The following is a 19,938-nucleotide window of genomic DNA, read 5'->3' as shown; positions in this document are numbered from 1 at the left end:
TGGAAGATACCGTGCATCCTCTTATCGAGGAGCTGTTCACGAAAGTTTTTCTCTTGTGCTTTCTTAATCCGGACTTTCAGGAGTGAGTACTCGAGATAGATTGGATTTGATGCATTTTGATCACCCCTAATACTGAAGTCAAGTCCGAGTGTTTCAGCAGCCTCCTCCGCTGCTTTGTACAGAAATGCTTCTTTGCCCACTTCTTCGTGATTCCTGACCATTTTAAGAAGAGGGTCTCTTCCATTTGCAACTCTATGTGCTGTACCCAGAATAATCCTGTTGTGAAGACATTCAAGACTCAATATTCCGCAACCCCCTTGGCGGCGTGAAATGCACAGTCGCGGTACGGAAGACTTAAGATGCATGCTTTTGTTCATGTGCATAACCTTTCTTGTCCCGATATCAAGAGATCTGAGCTCGTTCTTCGTCCATGGAACTACTCCAAATGAATAGAGTAGTACCGTGACGGCAAGCATGATCGTTGCAGATACTTTGTTCCTCGCCGACAGTTCGGAAGACGAAATGTGTCGGATGAGACGTTTGTATCTGCTTCGGAGAGTATCCTTTATAGATGTCACATCCTGAATGCGGCTCTGCGGCACGCCCAGGTATGTATAAGTCTCTCCAGCGCAAAGGTGTCGTACGGCGCTTCTATCAACGAGCTCAGGATATTCAGGGTTGCCATTAAGTTTTCCTCGCTTCAAATAAACCTTGGCGCATTTCCTACCCAAATTCCATTCCAATTTCCTTAGTATATCGTTCGACAATCCCCAGAGCTAGATGCAGTTGCTCTCTATTTTTAGCATATATCTTTAGATCGTCCATGTAAAATACATGAGTGACCTTGTACTTTCGATCTGCAGGTTTGCCGCACAAGTACCCGTCGGAAAGGCGCAGTGCTAGAGATAGTGGCAATAATGTAAGGCAAAAGAGGAGTGGGCTCATAGTGTCGCCATGAAAGACACCTCTCTGAAAGGTTACCTTGTTAGTTGTCACACGATTTTTTCTAGATGCGATAGTTAATGTGGTTTTCCAAAGCGGCATCAATCTCTCTATGCACCAAACTATTTGCGGATGAACCTTTAAGATTTCCAAAAGACAGATGATAATTCTATGGGTCGATACATTTGTCTTTTGGTCTTATCATCAGCCATTGGTTTTGTTTTACGGTTCGCATCGGCCAAAGCTCTCGCTGCATTATACACACAATCATTGTTAGCCAAGAGGTCGGATTCACCGGAAAAATGTCCACGAAGCTCTTTATTCATTTCAGGCAGATCTTTAGGCTAAGAGAGAAACCTTGGTGGTGATGTTTCTCTGTGTCGTAAAGCATCGCTCTTCATCTATTGGATGCCTGCCCGCGGTTGGTCTTAGTGTCGCCTCTCTTTCTTTGTTGCCGGCTTGTTCTAGCTGTGGTAGAGTAGGCGTTCCGCTTACATAGCCCTTTTACGGAGTAGTTCAGCATGGTTTCACAGACGTTGCTGCGAAAAGTGCGATAGCTCCGAGTGTTTCTCGCACCACAGAGCATGCAGCCGTGCTATGTAACCCCATTCACGGGCCACACTCGCATCGTAGCAGTCTAGCAAGTCGTGATTCAGTTGCTCCGTACACCCAAAGGTCACGAGATCCCACCGATCCATCGCATTGAATTCATTTTTATTGGCTCCCCAGCTCTAGATTGGTCGGCGTTGTTGGCCGACCCATTGTCGGGAGCCCTGCGCGTTCTGTTGTTTTGAACCGCACTTACTACAACTATGTTTGGTGTTGTCATTGTTGTTCCAACGAGAAGCTAGGGAAAGGGGTTCGTCCATCCTTGTAGAGCCCCGCATGCAAGGATAAGGCTGCTTACTGTGAGAGGTCGCCCGGTATCCCAGAGCCACCCTTCTAGACACCTCACCCAGGTGCCATTCAGCTTTCGGCACGGTTTTCACACCTCCGCTTGGGGGTTAATCCTCTCGGGACCACCCCTGGACAATTGTCCACGACTGCCTATTTATGTTTGTAACAATATTCAGCAGAAAGCCTTGGCACAGGGTCCCTCTATCCGCAACCCGAGGACGTTTCTGCTGAATATGGTTACAAAAATAAATAGGCAGTCGCGAACAATTGTCCAGGGGTCGTCCCGAAGGAATTAACCCGCAAACGGAGGTGTCAAAACCGTGCCGAAAGCTGAATGTCACCTGAGTGAGGTGTCTAGAACGGTGACTCTTGGATCCCGGGCGACCTCTAAAAGTACGCAGCCTTATCCTTGCATGCGGGGCTCTACAAGGATGGACAAACCCCTTCCCTAGCTTCTCGTGGGAACAACAATGACAACACCAAACATAGTTATAGTAAGTGCGGTTCAAAACAACAGAACGCACAGGGCTCCCGACAATGGGTCTGCCAACTATGCCTACCAATCTAGAGCAGGGGGAGCCAATGAAAATGGATTCAATGCGATGGATCGGCGGGATCTCGCGACCTTTGGGTGGACAGATCGACTGAATCAATACTTGCTAGACTGCTACGATGCGAGTGTGGCCCGTGAACGGGGTTACATGGCACGGCTGCATGCACTGTGGTGCGAGAAACACCCGGAGCTATCGCACTTTTCGCAGCAACGTCTGCGAAACCATGCTGAACTACTCCGTAAAAGGGGCTATGTAAGCGGAACGCCTACTCTACCACAGCTAGAACAAGCGAGCAACAAAGAAAGAGAGGCGACACTAAGACCATCCGCGGGCAGGCATCCAATAGATGAAGAGCGATGCTTTACGACCCGGCGAAACATCAACACCAAGGTTTCTCTCAAGCCTAAAGATCTGGCTGAAATAGATGACGTGCTTCGTGCACATTTTTCCGGTGAATCCGACCTCTGGGCTATCAATTATTGTGGGTATAATGCAGCGAGAGCTTTGGCCGATGCGAACCGTAAAACAAAACCAGCGGCTGATTATAAGACCAAAAGACGAACGCATCAACTTGTCATAAAGATAGGCTGGGCAAAACAGTACGCGTCCCGCATTCAATGTGTGATCGATTAGATCACATCTGGCAGGAACAGTTTCTCTCTGACCCATCTCAACTCTTTCAAGACCCTCCAGTTACTGTCGATCACCCACCCAAACCAGAGGAGGTCGAAGTATTTTGGAGAGGAGTCTACGAAGTTCAGCGTAGACTGGACGAAGACTCAGAAAATATAAATAGCTTCAGGGAGTTATGTGTTGCCCTCATCAAAACCTTCTGGTGGAAGAAGTTTTCTTCAACCCATCAGCATTTGGCCCGTATTTTCACCACATATTTGAAGTCGGAAGAGCCGATTCCAGAGTGGTAGGTGAAAGGCACACAATACTCCTGCCAAAAATAGGCAACTTAGCTGAGCCGAAGAATTACAGGCCAATAACTTATCTGAACACACTTTATAAGATATTCACAGCTATCCTAAATGATAGGTTTGTGCTGGCAATCGAACCTGTGTAGCATTTTACATGGACGATCTTAAGATCTATGCTAAAAACAAAGAGCAACTACATCTAGCTCTAGGGATTCTCGAACGATATACTAAGGAAATTGGAATGGAATTTGGGTTAGACAAATGCGCCAAGGTTTATTTGAAGCGAGGAAACCTTAATGGCATCCCTGAAGATCCTGAGCGCGTTGATAGAAGCGCTGTACGACACTTTTGCGCTGGAGAGACTTATACATAACTGGCCGTGCCACAGAGCCGCATTCAGGATGTGACATCTATACAGGATACTCTCCGAAGCAGATATAAACGTCGCATCTGACAGATTTGGTCTTCCGAACTGTCGGCGAGGAACAAAGTATCTGCAACGAATATGCTTGCCGTCTCGGTAGTACTCTATTGATTTGGAGTAGCTTCATGGACGAAGAACGAGCTCAGATCCCTTGATATCGGGACAAGAAAGGTTATGCGAATGAACGAAAGCATGCATCTTAAGTCTTTCTTTCCGCGACTGTACATCTCACGCCGTCAATGTGGTTGCGGAATATTGAGTCTTGAATGTGTTCACAACAGGATTATTCCGGGTACAGCACGTAGAGTTGCCAATGGAAGAGACCCTCTTCTTAAAATGGTCAGAAATTACGAACAAGTGGGCAAAGGAGCGTTTCTGTACAAAGCAGCGGAGAAGGCTGCTAAAACACTCGGACTTGACTTTAGTATTAGGGGTAGGCAAAATGTATCAAATCTTATCTATCTCGAGTACTTACTCCTGAAAGCCCGCATTTCGAAAGCACAAGAGAAAAACTTTCGTGAACAGCTCCTCGATAAGAGGATGCACGGTATCTTCCACAGAAATGTGAGGGATCAGTCAATGTTTTGTGAGCTAACGTTTGCTTTCCTTAAATCGCCCGGATTGAAGTCTGGTATGGAGTGTTTCATTTTTGCATGCCAAGGCGGTGTAATTTCCACCTTAACATACCGTCACCACATTTTGAGACAAGACGTTCCTGATGATAGCTGCAGGGCGTGCCATGCACATCCCGAGCATTTAGCTCGCATACTATCTAGTTGTCCAACTCAAGCGGGAACGACCTACATTCAAAGGCACAATGCGGCACTAAGAGTTCTTTATTACCATCTCTGTCACTCTTACGGCATTAACCTTAATATCGCTCCTGTAAGTGCTCCTAGGGAAATCGAGTCAATTGTCGAGAATGGGAAGTGCCGCATATACTAGAACTTTATATTCTCGACAATTGTTTCTGTTGCTCACTCGATGACTGACATGGTTCCTCTTGACTTCGAGAGGCATGTTCGTTATCGAATTTTCGGCACCAGCTTACAAAAACATCATAACCAAGGAGAATGAAAAGAAAGAGAGATGTCGAGACCTTATAAGGGAGTTGTAACGATTGTACCCGGAATATTCTGTTAAGCTAATCGTCCTTATCATCATGGCTGTTAGAGATGCGAGCATTCGCTCGTTAAGAGCCTGAAGAGCATCCTTGCGTGCCAAAAATGTGCTAAAACGCTTGCGGGAAAAATGCAGAAGGCATTGTCCATTGTCCTTGGATCACTCCGTGTTCTCAGGGTGCACGAAACTTTTGCCGGATCGTCGCATTGATTCCGTTACAGACTGTAACCACCTATCTTACGGTCGTGAGACGTGGTTGTGATTGAAATTTTACCGCGATTTCGCTGGGGTTGGGTGCAATTTTTAGATTAGCACCCGCTCCTGGCAATACCGTGTATCCTCTTATCGAGGAGCTGTTCAAGAAAGTTGGTCTCTTTTGCTTTCTTAATCCGGCCTTTCAGGAGTAAACACTCGAGATAGATAACATTTGATGCATTTCGCTGACCCCTAATACTGAAGTTAAGTTCGAGTTTTTCAGCTGCCTCCTCCCCTGCTTTGTACAGAAAAGCTCCTTTGCCCACTTCTACGTGTTTCCTGACCATTTTAAGAAGAGGGTCTCTTCCATTTGCGACTCTATGTGCTGTAGCAAGAATAAGCCTGTTGTGAAGACATTCAACACTCAATATTCCGCGACCACCTTGACGGCGTGAGATGTACAGTCGCGAAACAGAAGACTTAAGATGCATGCTTTTGTTCACGTGCATAACCTTTCTTGTTCCGATATCAAGGGATCTGAGCTCGTTCTTCGTCCATGGAACTACTCCAAATGAATAGAGTACTACCGGGATGGCAAGCGTGTTCGTTGCAGATACTTTGTTTCACGCCGACAGTTCAGAAGACTTAACCTGCCGGATGAAACATTCGTATATGCTTCAGATTGTATCCTTTATAGATGTCACATCCTGAACGCGGCTCTGTGGCACGCCCAGGTATGTATAAGTCTCTCCAGCGCTAAGGTGTCGTATAGCGCTCCTATCAACAGCTCAGGATCTTCAGGGATGTCATTAAGTTTTCCTCGCTTCAAATAAACCTTGGCGCATTTATGTAACCCACATTCGATTTCAATTTCCTTAGTATATCGTTCGACAATCCCTAGAGCTAGATGTAGTTGCTCTTTGTTTTTAGCATAGATCTTAAGATCGTCCATGTAAAATACATGAGTGATCTTGTACTTTCGATCTGCAGGTTTGCCGCACAAGTAACTGTCGGAATGGCGATGTACTAGAGATAGTATCAATAATGTAAGGCAAAAGAGGAGTGGGCTCATGGGGCCACCCTGAAAGACACCTCTCTAAAAGGTGACCTTGTTAGTTGTCACACGATTTTTTCAAGATGATATAGTAGTTCTGGTTTTCCAAAGCGGCATCAATCTCTCTATGCACCTAACTATTTCCGGATGAACCTTTAAGATTTTCAAAATACAGATGATAAATCTATGGGAGGTCGAATCGAAAGCTTTCCAATAATCAATCCAAGCCATCGATAGGTCACGCTGGTAGAATGCTGCATCTTTGCAGACACATCTATCGATGAGCGGATTCTCCCGACATCCGGCTACGCCTTTCTTTGAGCCTCGTTGTTCATATATTTCTTGCCAAACAGGTTCAATTGCTCGAACAATCCTATCATTTGCGATGGCTGTGAATATCTTATAGAGTGTGTTCAGACAAGTGATTGGCCTGTAATTCTTCGGGTAAGCTAAGTTGCCTATTTTCGGCAGAAGTATTGTGTGCCCTACCACCAACCACTCCCAAATCGGCTCTTCCAAGTCTGAATATGAGGCGAATATACGGGCCAAATGCTGATAGGTTGAAGGAAACTTCTTCCACCAGAAGGTTTTGGTACAATCTTGTCCCGGTGCGGAATAGTTCTTTATCCCTCTTAATACTTTTTTCACTTCCTCGATAGTTATGGGTGGGCATTTTTCATTAGGAGTTATGAGGGCATCATACAGCTCCTTGAAGCTACTTATATTTTCTGTGTCTTCGTCCGGTCTATGCTGCACTTCGTAGACTTTTCTTCAAAATACTTCGACCTCCTCTGGTTTGGGCTGGCGGTCGACAGTAACTGGAGGGTCTTGGAAGAGTCGAGATGGGTCAGAGAGAAATTGTTGATTATCTCTGACCCACCTCTCCCTCCGCTCTAGACTTTTATTAGCGTCAGATAGTATCCGTATTCTCTCAACAATATGCTGCCTGATTGTCAGCAGCTTTGACTTGTTAAGTGGGTGATAACGGGTCCGGAGTTCGCGCGCGAACTTTCGATCCTTGGGGGTATACTTTCTGCCAGATGTGATGTAGTCAATTACACACTGAATGCGAGATGCGTCTTGTTTTGCCCAGTCTATCTTTATGGCAAGTTGATGCATTCGTCTTTTGGTCTTATGATCAACGGTTGGTTTTGTTTTACGGTTCGCATCGGCCAAAGCTCTCGATGCACTATACACACAATAATTGATAGCCTAAAGTTCGTATTCTTCGGAAAAATGTGCATATATGTATATATACCTTGTACTAAACAAGAAGAGAGGACAAATGTAAAGCTTCTATTTATTGACTCTTTTAGAGTTATGACAAGTAGTCTTGAAAAATTGGCATCATATTTGAATAATGATAAACCAAATATCACAAGAAAATATTGCGCAAGTGATGATGAATTTAAGTTATTAACCAGGAAACGTGTTTTTCCTTATGATTATATTGATAGTTGTGTCAAACTGCAGGAAAAAAAATTGCCAATAAAAGAAGTTCTTTATTCAAAATTAAACGATTCAAATATTTTTGACCGATGAATATGTTTGTAAAGTTTGGAAAACTTTAACTTTAAAAACTGTGGATAAATACTGTCATCTTCGTTCAAAAACTGCTGTTTTTCTTTTGGTTGATTATTTTTTAAAACACTAAAAAAACATATGTTTCGCCGTACTGTTAAACCGTATTGTTAAACAGCACCGTGACTGCTTCTAATGAAATGTTAAAGCATACAGGAATTGAAATCGGTTTATGCAAAGATGTTGAAATGTTGTTTTTTTAGATATTTAGATATTTGACGATAAACGAAACTTTTTCAATATGCCTGACAACTGCCTGAAGGTCCAATGTCAGAGGCAAATTTAAAATATCTAGAATAGCTTTATGATTCATATAAAGATTTATGTGATGCACGGAACATTTCGTAACTCTTATCTCAAATTGCTCAATTCCAAAATTAGTACCAAATTGGTCAATGTGGGCGCTCAAACTGTAAAAAGAAAAATGCTTTGTTGGCTCTATGAATACATCCAAATGAATTTAAATATTAAAATGTTTATGTTCACTCTCAAACTTTAAATCATAGAAAATATAGGGTTTTTGGCAAAGCTATTTACTCAGTAGATGACATTGAGTACTATCCTTTTAATGAGCATGATGATGTTGTAATACCAAGTAAAGCTAATTCAAATTCAGTGTTTGTATTTGACGATGTAGGTTGTGTAAATCAAGATAATACAAAAACATTTTTTGCAATGAGTGTGCACAATGGCGTTGACTGTTTCTATTTGAGCCAGACATATGCTCGTATTCCTAAACATCTTATACGTGATAATGTTAATTTTCTTGGATTGTTTAAATAAGATAAGATGAATCTGAAGCATATATATAATGTTCTTATGAACAGTGCCTTATTAACAATTTAAAAAGGTGTGTTAGCTTGCTGGTATGATGATAAACATGAAATTTTTGTAATTGATAAGGTTAGAAATCTGAATTAAGGTAATTAAAGATAAGGTTTTGACTGTAAAACCTGGTAAAGCAATAAGCTTAGACGAAAGCTTAGATTACTAAAGTTGGATAAAGAAATAGTTGATCAGACATAAAATGATACGTTTAAACTCATTATTACACTGCTTGAGAAAATAAGTAATATTTCTGAAACTGTTAAAAGAATTGATCCTTTGGGAAATGAACTCTAGAATAAACTCAAAAATGAAGTGATGATTGAATCTTAAGAATATTTTCAGCAAGATTTTTAAAATGAAGGTGAAGAGCAGAATGATGAGGATGATAAAACATCATTCTTGTTAGCATATGATTCCGAGGCTTCGGGAGATCTAGAAGCGTTATCTCCTTTTTCATCAAATGATATCGCGATTGATTTTATGTAAAAGTTAGGAGAAAGAAGGGGAGATACAGATCATGTTTCTCATGTACTATTATTTTGATTAATATTGGTACTGTAAGTTATCCATCGACTTTGGGTTTGCTTAAACTTCTCTTTAAACAAATACCAAATAGTACTGGTATAAATGAAGAACACCTTGAAAATTATAAAAATATCGTAATTTCAATAAATGTGCATCCAAAACATTATAAAGTTGTACGGGATGTTCGTGATAATAAATCTTTCAAATATACAAATTTGGTGAAAAAATAATTCTAGTTTTACCTTGAAAAACTAACAATAAACAAATCAAAAAACGCTATTTATTGGGTAAAGGTTGAATTATAAAACTTACGACTGGCACAGAGGCTAATAAATTATACAACGTTTATTAGGATGATCCAAATGAATTGGAGCATCAATTGCGCTTACTATTGGCATCTCAAGGAGCTACATAGAATAACCACTCTAACGAAACCATATCTATCACAGAAGAATTTCGAGCGGCCGGAATGTTTTACTAATCAATGCTTTGCCAATATTTTTATCTTCTACAAAATGAGTTTCGATGTGTTAGAACGTCAGATTAAGCGAGCTAAGATGAAAAGTCGAAGTCCACCAGGAATCGGATTCAAATTCATCACCAAAGGGCATTATAATATCAAAAAGAAAAAATTGCGGAATGTGGGATATTTTAAAACTTGATGTGGATTAATCTCAGAGATTGGGTCATAGCAATTGAGAGCTCATTTCTCAGTTCGATGCCAAGCTGAGCACACTCAAAAATGGATGAAGAGAAGCTGCAAATTGTAAAGGAACTGAATGAATCTGCTAGAAGAAAATACCAACGTTAACATTTTTACATCCTTAGCATAGATAAAACTTGGCAAGCGGATTTTGTTGAAATGCAAACTTATTAAAAAGAAAACAAAAACTACGAACACATCTTAACTGTAATTGATATCTTTTTTCCAATTTGCATAGGCTGTTCCTGTAAAAGCCAGGAAGGGAATGTAAGCCAATGGAATCTGTACAAAATAAATTTGTACTCAACATGCAGCAATTTAACAGCATCACTTAGACAGCGATTTAATCAACAATTGAGGGAGGTGTATGTAAAAATTAGGAAAGAGTTTAGGTTGATGTGTATGCAGAAAGCTTAGAAAAAGAAAAAATATCTGTAAGAGAAGTTGAGAAGTGTCAAGACAGAAGGAGACGTGCGCAAAACAATTAATAGGTTTAGGAAGCGTAGGGTGAGAATAAGTGAGAAAATAGGGGCTAAGGAATGGAGAGAATTCTTTAAGATTCATTTCAGGGATCAGATTCACTGAAGAGAGACGAGGAAATTCGGAGAACGAGGTAGGTAGATGTAAAGGAGCTGAATGACGAGGAGATAGAGAAGGGGATGTTGAAGCAAAAGGAATACTTCCGGAGATGCAGGCGGGCTTTAGGGAGGGAAGGAGTACTATCGACAATGTTGACATCTTGCAGCACGCTGTGAATAGAAAATTAGCTAAAAGTGATGCTAAAATGTAAGCGCTTTCTGTAGATCTGAAAGGCGCGTTCCCTTTAGTGTATATGAGTAGGTTCGGTGGGTTTCTGGATGGATAGGGGGTTCAGACACGGGGTTCCTCTTAGCCCAAAGCTTTTTGCAACTTTGCGGGTATAAAAGTAAGCTAGCTGTTGAAGTGATAGGAGGAGTCAGAATATGCGGAGTCAGGATATGGTCACTCGTATATGCATATGACATAGTTTTGCTAGTACAGAGCAAGGAGGTTTAAAAGGGATGATGAAAAGGTTGAGAAGATACGTTGGTGAGAATAGCTTAGAGCTTAATGCGGGAAATTCCAAGGTTATGGTGTACATGAAACGAGGTGGGAGGGATATGGGAGGTGAGTGAAATTGGAAGGAAAATGTGGTAAAAGAGTTTGTGTACCTGAGTTTCCTGTTTCGGAGGAATGGGGTAGTGGATGGTCATATAAAAGAGATTGAGAAGGGCAAATATGGTAATGAGGAAGGTGTGGGGACTGGGAAAGAGGTTATACGCAGTTAATTTTGGAAGGAGAATGAAATTGTTCGATTTGCTAGTGATGAGTGTTGGAAACACTGAAGTTGGCAAGTAATAAGCCTAACTATATTATTAGGAGAGAGACTGAAATGACGAGTTTAGAGATTATAACGATGAGTCCAGCGTGTAAATATGATAAGAAATTTTCGAAACTCTAACGGGAACTATTTCTGGATTAAGCCAAGTGATAGCGCGCAATATTTGTATGAGAAAGATGAAAAAGGATGTAAGTAACTTATAGCGAGAATGAGATGCAGATGCATGGAGGATGATAATAGGTCTAGGCTTTCTAGAGAATAGAAGATGTGTGCATTGTTCGGAAAGTGGGATGCAAAAGTGGAACACTGGTTGGAGGGGTGTGAAACGTTGGAAAATAGTGAGATAAGCATGGAGGTATTTTTGCATGAGAGTGAACAAAAGGGCAGTAGTATGGGTGAAGGGGTTTTTGGGTAAGATGGAGAAAAAAAGAAGGAAGGAGGAAGAAGAATAGAGAACATAAGGTTGTAAATAGCAGAGGAAGCAGGTGTAAGAAAATAGTAAATATTATCAATATTAGATGAGTATTAGGTATTAGTCACACAGAAAAAAGTGGTCTGCCCGGCGGACTACACCAGCATATCTATATGTTTTTGGGGTCGCTGAATTCAAATCCGGAGTCCAAATAACTTAGTTGGCTCATATTTTGTCGAAGAACGCAATAGATAGACTTAGAATTGACGAAAAGAGCGATTTTTCTTTATATTTTTACAAACAAAATGTTTTCATGACCATAGCTTTATAATTTCTTGGATCGCTCAATCTAATTTCGCGGTAAAAATAACCCAATCAGACTGTAGTTTGTCTTTAAAACTCTACATTATCCGGAAAAATACCAAAAATATTGATTTTTTCTTTACTGTTTAGATGATAAAAAAGGTACGTCTAGTAGACCTAATCACCATATCCATATGTTGTTTTCGTCATTTAATAATAATTTAAGATCGTAATAACCCAGCCTGTCTATACTTTTTCTTAAAAACTAAAAAACAGACGGAAAAATGCCGTATTTGGCGACTTTTTATTTCTTTTTTAAATTAAAAAAAATTGTCATGCTCAGTGAACTTAATTGCCATTTCTTTATGTTTTTTGGGCTACTAAATCCCTTAAACTGTCGTACAAAGTTACTGAACGTTTTATTAAAATTGAAAAACCTTTCATTCATTACCTTTCTCGACTGGGTTTGTCGTTTCCTGTCTATTTTTTCGTGTTTCGAAAAAATATGAGCCGACTGGGTTACTTGGACAACGTATTCGGATTCATCGACCCCAAAAACATATAGAAATGTTGATTAGGACCACCGGGCATGAAATAACATTTTTTTTGCAAAAATGAACACGAAAAATCACTGTTTTCGTTGATTTTACGTCTATTTTTGCATTTTTCGAAAAAATATGAGCCAACTGGATTATTTGGACCCCGGATTCGGAGTCAGCGATCTAAAAAACATATAGATATCATGGTGTAGTCTGCCGGGCGGACCACTTTTTTGTTGTGTGCCGGTGTTATTAAGTTTAACTTAATAAAGTTTTAATATTTACAAACATATGTATCTTTTTCTTTACATATGTACCAACCTTTAATCTAATAAATGAAGCAGGCGAATTTGGATTAAATTACAATTACAATGTTTACTTTACGCCAAACGAATTTAGCAATGGTTTCAATGATATCCTTTTTCCATTGGAACGGCATAACGATCTGTTCCAGAAGATACCGTTTGATACAAGAAGTGTGATACAAGTGATACAAGATGTTGATCTTCAGAACCTTTCTTCATTTGCATGAATAGGTTTTTATCGTCTTCAAACAGTGGTGCGATTCTTTGACGTAAAAAAAAAGACAATCAGTTTTCCATGATTACGAACGTTCTCATTCCATTTTTTTATTTTAGTTTTTTTTTATATCTGTGATTTCATATTTCGGTTAATTACTAGATCTGTCAACCTGATTGTTGAGAGAAAATCTTTATTGTGGGTGGTTTTGTTTAATTTGGAGAAATCCATATTTTTTACTTATTCTTATCGTTAACATTTTTTTTTAAATTTTCTTGTAAGATTCTAAATATCTGATTGTAGATGAATCAGTTCTTTGGGTTCTTGAATATTTTTCAGAAATAGATTTATAAGAATTTTCAGATCGTGCCTCTCTGACACTTCTTGACATCCACTTACAGACTGGTGAAAGAAAAGCATGTTCTCACTTTCATAATATTTGTCCCTCTCCAATTGACATCATTTCTAAGAATGATGAAATTCTATGAAAATGTTTCAAAAAATAAAGTAATGCGTCATTAAAATCAAAAATAATCTTGAAATGTTCAAACGAAATGCTCTATTAAAATAATAAATGTCATTGAAGTTATTGACAAAAACCTGCGATTGAAATTTCAACAACTGTCAGCACAAAACTTGTTATTTAAATATCAAAAATTGGCTCTAATACTTATGATGTAGTCATTTAATGTTTCATTCGTTTTTCGGCAACATTAAAGGAAGTACCGTCAGGGATTTGTTAATAAAAATATCAAAAAAGATGACGTCCGATGAGTGATACATTATACTTCTGGCATGTATTTATCAAAAACCGGAAAACTTTATACTTCCATAAGTTTGCTGTGCAGTTCTATGAAAAAATATCATGCGTGAAAAAGCTTCAATGGGTGAACCATGGGTTAAAAATGGCATAAGCGTGGTGTGAGCGTGGGATGAGGGTGAGTTAAGCATGGGTTGTGCGTGGGTTAAGTCGAGCGTAAGCGTGGGATAAGCGTGGATCAAGATTAGGTCAATTATCACCCACGGTCGTCTCACGGTCAACCCATGATTATGAACAATGGGTCAAGCATGGCTAATGGCCCCTCTCCCATGTTTCGCCCACGATCGAACGTGCTTTGGCTTGAATTGAACTTTGGCAACATTTTTGAAGATGGACACAATCTACTACGTTTTTTCACCTTTTAGAAAGGATTTGTGAATAAGTAGTTTCTTTTATTGGATTTGACGAAATTTTCGAAAAGCTGAATGGTATCATGGCGCAAGCCTTGTTCTTGTCCGTCTCCCATGCTTTGGAAACGCTAAAAACAAATAAATAAATACCTAAAAAAATATCCAAGTGTTAGAGGAAATTAGCCTGCACTAAAATTAAAATCGTAGGTTTGCCAATAGCCGACACGTCTCTAAATGGTAAGTTCACTACCCGGGTGCATCGGACTATTCACCACTGGTGAGGCGACGACACAAGTGCACCGAATCGTGCACCAGGTACTTTAAAACGTCATCTACAAGAACTTTTTTGAAATTTAAATTTTGTCCATAACCAAAAAAATTACAAATGGTGAGTAGAGGACCCTGGTGCACAGGATTGTGCATTAGGTAGTTTAATACGTATTCTACAAGAATTTTATTCAATTTAAATTTTTTAGATACCCAAAATAACAACTGATGTTGAACCGACGACACGGGTGCGCCGAATCGTGCACCAGGCCCTTTGAAACGTCATCTGCAAGACAATTTTTGAAATTTAAATTTTGTCCATAACAATATAAATTACAAATGATGAGTAGGCGACCCGGGTGCGCAAGATTGTGCTTCAGGTCCATAACCAAAACAATTACGAATGGTGAGTTGACGACCTGTGTGCGCAGGACCGTGCACCTGAAAGTTTAACACGTATTCTACAAGAACTTTTTAAACATTCAAACTTTGTCCACGCCCAAAAAAATTACAAATGGTAAATCGACGACCCGAGTGCACAGGATCGTGCACTCGGCAGATTAATACGTATTCTACAAGAAATTGGTAAAATTCAAATTTTTTCAGCGTAAAAAATAACAACTAATGTTGAGGCGACGACATGGGTGCGCCGGATCGTACACCAGGTCCTTTGAAACGTCATCTACGAGAAATTTTTTGAAATTTCAATTTTTTCCATAACTATAACAATTAAAAATGGTAAGTCGACGACCCGGGTGCGCAGAATCATGCATCAGGTAGCTTAATACGTATTCTACAAGAATTTTTTAAAATTCAAACCTTATCAACACTCAAAATAAATACCAATAATGAGGCGACAACCCGTGTGCGCCACATCGCGCACCAGGTCATCTAAAACGTTATCTACGAGAACTTTTTTGAAATTTAAATTTTGTGCATAACGAAAACAATTACGTATGGTGAGTCGACGACCTAGATGCACAGGATCGTGCACCAGGCAGCTGAATACGTATTCTACAAGAACTTCTTAAAATTCCAATTTTGTCAACACCCAAAATAACTACTAATGTTGAGGCGACGACATGGGTGTACCAGATCGTGCACCAGCCAACTAGCGCATGATATGAATAAAATCCAGGAGATGAAAAACGTTGATTTTTTAAAGCTCTACAAAATGATCATAACAACTTTTTCAATTTGGTCGAAAAGTTGTAAATTCCAAATTTGATCGCACCAAAAAACTTTGAAACCTCATTTTTTCAAGCTTTAAAAATTCTATGAACGGTTATTCATAGTACTTAGGAACTCAAGCAATTTATCTTAATGACTTTTTTCTACAAAAAAAATTATCAGAGTTAGACCATTTTCAAAATCTAAAAAAACAAACTAAAATGAACATTTTAAGCCAAACAACGCATGCTATGAAAAAAAAGAAGAAAAACGTTGATTTTTGAATCGCTTTCCGACAGGACACGTAGTTTTTGCTTTATTCCTAAAACATAATATGCAAAATATAAATATCAAATTTTTTTGAAAAAAGGCATAAGTACGAACTAAAATTAACACACAAACGTTGTTCGCCTAATAAGATCTGTACATTTATTATTAATCATTTTTTTATGGGACGAGTATATTTTCCTCCGATCGTAAAAAATAAGATTGAAAATAAGAAAAGAAAATTTTTGGAAAAAGCACAGAAAAGACGAAAGAGGACAAAGGATCCTATATAGGACCCTATATAGGTTCCTGTATTAGACCATATGCAGATGCGCAATAGTTCTTCTTTAATCGGAAAAAAATATTCAAAATAAGAAAAATATAAATACGAGGAAATAAGAATTAGTATGATTCAATTTTTATACATATTATGAATTGTAATAATATAAATTGACTGAAATGATATATGTTTCAGCGCAGCTTAGAATACAATTAAAACAAAATACGAAACAAATATTAAAATAATTATGATAAATACCATTTGTGTTTTAATTTGCAATGTCTGAATAAGCAATCCCAGGCAGAGTTGTAGAAGAAATCTATTATGTTTGATATAAAATTGTTGTGTATAATGTAGAAAAGTTGACACTTTGGACAGAATCGAGTGCGAAGCACGAGATACTTGATGAGAATGTGTTTGTTAAAGCCGACAGAGCTTTAACAAAAGAGAGTTAAAAATCGAAAAAATTACCGTTGTCGGTCTGTTGACCTTTGATTTTAAAAGGTCTGTGCACGAATGCGGCAGAAATGCAAATATCGAGCACGGAGTGCGATAGCCATCAGTCGCGTGCCGTAGGTGCGCTCAAACTCTCGAGCTAAGCTCTTTCAACAAAAGAAAATTCACAATCACAAAATTACACGGGTGGATGTTTTGATCCTTAATTTTAAAATTTTTGCGTAAGAATGTGCGAAAATATAATGACCGAGCGCGAAGCGCCAGATAGATGTACAATCGAGCGCGCTCAAACGTGCTTTAGAATGAATCACATTTTAGCATGAAACAAATCCAAATCGGTGATTAAGAATCTTGCATTATCAGAGATTTGAACCACATTTTTTATAGTGAAACAGAACCATGTGAGTATTGCCGGTAAGTAGCAATCTTGCATTAGAACTCTCCCTACCTATCTACTAAAATTCCTAAGAATCCGGTACAATACCCTAAAATCTTTAAGATTCTTTTAAATCCCTCAAAATGCTTCTAAATTCTTGACATCAAGTTAAAATGGTTGCAAATCTTTTCGAATCTTTGAAATTCCTCAATAATTGAGGATAAATTACTTAAATTGCACCAAAATATTATAAGATCTGTTGAAATCCTGTGAAATTACATGAAATTTGATGATATGGCTTGAAATATCTTGAAATATTTTTAATCCTTTGATCTTTCAAAGAGATATTTCAAACTCCTTATGAAGTTTCAGAAATTTTTAACAATTCAATCAATTTTGCTTTAATCTCTAAAAATCCTGTTAAATATTTTAAGGTGAAACGGTAACTTCCTCCAAATAGTTTCAGCAAACCCACTCGAAAAATAATGCATTAATTCCAATTTTGTCTTTTGCATTGCTAAAAGTAAATCGAAATCTATTGCGGGCTTCTCTTTAAAATTCATTTTTTTCATTTTTTGTACATTTTTATTAACAAATCTTAGATTATCTAATTCCGAAAATTTTAAATGTTAAAAATGGGAGGAGCTCGCCATGCGGAAAGTAATAATAAAAATAATATCAATAAAAAAAGAATTAATTATTAATTTATTTAAACAAGGTTTTGCTGAAAACAAAGTAAAATAAACCAGGTAAAATTCTGCGGAAAACCAGTTTTTTAGTTCCCGGCTTAACCGCCAGTGGTCAATACTGATCTATTCTTGACTTGAAACTATCCTTGCGAAAACTGCAATGTCGGTAACATTGGAGAATTTATACCTGCGTATACCTCAGAGCGAGACGAAGCCCTTGCCTATGACTCATTATTTGAGAAAATATAAAATTATAATAAAGATATTACTGAATTTCCAAAGTTATTGAAGTATTTTGAAGTAATACAGCGGAAAAATATACTAATTTCACCATTTATTCCAGATCAAATAATGTGAGATTCTTTAGAAAGGTTTTCTTTCTACCAAACCTCTTGAAAAATAATGCAAAAATTGTAATTTCGGTTATTTAATGTTTATTGCTACATATATTGATAAGGCGGGTTTCTTTCCAAATCAAATTATATCCGAAACTACACTTTTAGTATTTAATAAATAAAATGGAAGTGATTATTGAGCAATTTATCTCTTGGTAGATTTCGGTAAAAAAGCTTTTTTTCTACCAAAACACTAGAAAAATAATAAAAAATTTGCACTTTTGCTTATTTAATGTTGATTTATATACTTTTATATTTGGCGGGCTTTCCTCGAAATAAAAATATATCACAAACTACAGTTTTAATATAAATAAAATAAAAGTGATTATAAATCAATTTATCTTTCTGTGGATTTCAGTAAAAAAAGTGTTTTTTTCTAACGAAACACTCGAAAAATAATGAAAATTTGCAGTTTTGTTTATTTAATGCTTGATTGATATACTCTTACATTTAGCGGGCTTCTCTTGATATCAAATTATATTCGAAACTACACTTTTAATATAAATAAAATAAAAGTGATTATTAATCAATTTATCTTTCCGTAGAATTCCGTAAAAAAAGTGTTTTTTTTTCTATCAAAACACTCGAAAAATAACGCAAAGTTTCAACTTTTGTTAATTAAAAAAATTTTTTGAATTCCAAGAATTAGAAAATTGTCGACAATTTAAAATTCTCCAGTTTAAAAATTCCTAAATAATAAAACTTCCTATACACTATACAGCTTATGATATTACTGAATTTGAAAAAGAAGCACAATATAAAATTTACGTGATATAATTTCTGAAATAACAAAATATCCGATACTGTAATTTTCTAATTACTGCATTTTCTATTTGGAATATTTTATTTTTGTAGAATTTTCAGCCGTCCTCCTGAAGCGGATTAGTTTTTGGGATTATAGGTGCTGAATGAAATTGCTTGACCGCGCCACGCCCCGAAGATCTGAACAGTGGCCCAAATATGACAATTTGTTCCAAAACAGCCTAGGCTTAGAGCTGTGGTCGGCAAACTTTTTGCTTGATTTTCAGGTATGGTCAGGCTCCACCCGACTTAATTTTTTCTACTACTTTTCGGTCTATTCATGTACCTTAGTGTATGTGAGCTTAGTCCAGCAAGGGTCTTTTGTCCACAGGCATGTCAAAGTATAGAAATTTTTATACTTTTAATTTTTAAACTAGCGATTTGAAAATAGAATTATCAGCATTTACGGATTTTTCCGATTAAAATGATATATTACTTGCCTTGAAAAGTTAAAAATTTGAAGGTGTTTAATATCAAGAAACATCAGCTTTACAGTCAATTTAATCGGAACAATACGTAGATTCCAAATATTGTTCTTTCAAAGCACTGATTGCAAAATTAAGAAGTTTTTAATCTCAATTTTTTCCCATTTTCCAACAAAGGACCCCTGAAAAAAGGGATGGTCTGCTCAAGCTCGCAGGTACCTGACCAGAAAGTAGGTCGTTGGTCAGCCCAGTTTGCATTTGATATGACGATATATATACCATTAAACTGTATACATATATAGATTAGAATAAGGTACGGTCAGAAATAAAACTGTCAAATGATATCGTGCATATTCAGTCAAAATATAGTGTCCATCGGTTTGACAGCTTTGCCTCTGGCTCTTGATAAAGGCTAGAAATTGGATGTACATTTTTAAGTTTCTCCAAAATTCAAATTGTGCACTATTCATCAAGCTGAATTTATTACAGAATTCATATAGTCAGGCTTTTTATGGCTCTCATCCAACAATCTTATACTGTAAAAAAATGTTGTGTTATTTTACATCGCACTACGTTGGAAACTAATTGACCTCTATAATACATAGTGAATTTACAGTAGGCTGCGTGAATGAACGACACGCGTAAAAAACAAACGTTAATCATTATTATTCTCATTAACATTTAAAAAAACGTTATCATTAACAAACGTTAATCATTATTATTCGCATTTGTTAAAATTATATATAAAAATAATATTTTAT

Source organism: Belonocnema kinseyi, chromosome 10 (genome assembly GCF_010883055.1).
Source record: "Belonocnema kinseyi isolate 2016_QV_RU_SX_M_011 chromosome 10, B_treatae_v1, whole genome shotgun sequence".
Taxonomy (NCBI): domain Eukaryota; kingdom Metazoa; phylum Arthropoda; class Insecta; order Hymenoptera; family Cynipidae; genus Belonocnema; species Belonocnema kinseyi.
The sequence above is the reverse complement of the archived record's forward strand: the minus strand, read 5'-3'. Positions refer to the sequence as shown.